We start from the raw sequence: 603 nt of genomic DNA on the forward strand, positions 1-603 counted from the left end.
AGTGAATTGCAATCACTTAGCTGCTATCCGTCCTGCGTACTGGACGCCGAATGGGACGCCGGGGTAAATCAGCTGAGAGCAAGATGGAAGTGTTTGGGGAAAAAGGTAAATCAGTTGAGACGTGAGCCGCTGACGAATCGCCGATGACAACGTCCGTTTCTCCAATCCTGATGTTCCACGTCGACCAAACATTGAAACATGTTTGCGATACTTCCGTCGCTTTCATCAGCTGTCCGGTGTTTTCTCTCGGATGAAGATGGCACTAATTCCCCTCCACCTCATTCTCATCGGGTTAAAACACATGAGCACTTTGATGTGAGCTTTTATGAAAGGATCAGACTCCTGTGATCAACACCAGAGACGATGCTGTGAGTCTCTGAACTGTCTCTCTGACACTAAGACGGGCCGCTGAAGCCAATAACCACCACAGAAGATTGAATAATAAAGAACAATTTAAGCTCCACAGATAAACAAGCGGGTTACAGACTGAACGCTTCCTGATGTTCTTTCATCAGCACAGAGATACGATGTGTTTCATGCGATAAATGTGTTGCACAGCGATACACCAACATATATTCACACACGTCCACACACATGTGCATT

Source organism: Gasterosteus aculeatus, chromosome 12, assembly GCF_964276395.1.
Source record: "Gasterosteus aculeatus chromosome 12, fGasAcu3.hap1.1, whole genome shotgun sequence".
Lineage (NCBI taxonomy): Eukaryota > Metazoa > Chordata > Actinopteri > Perciformes > Gasterosteidae > Gasterosteus > Gasterosteus aculeatus.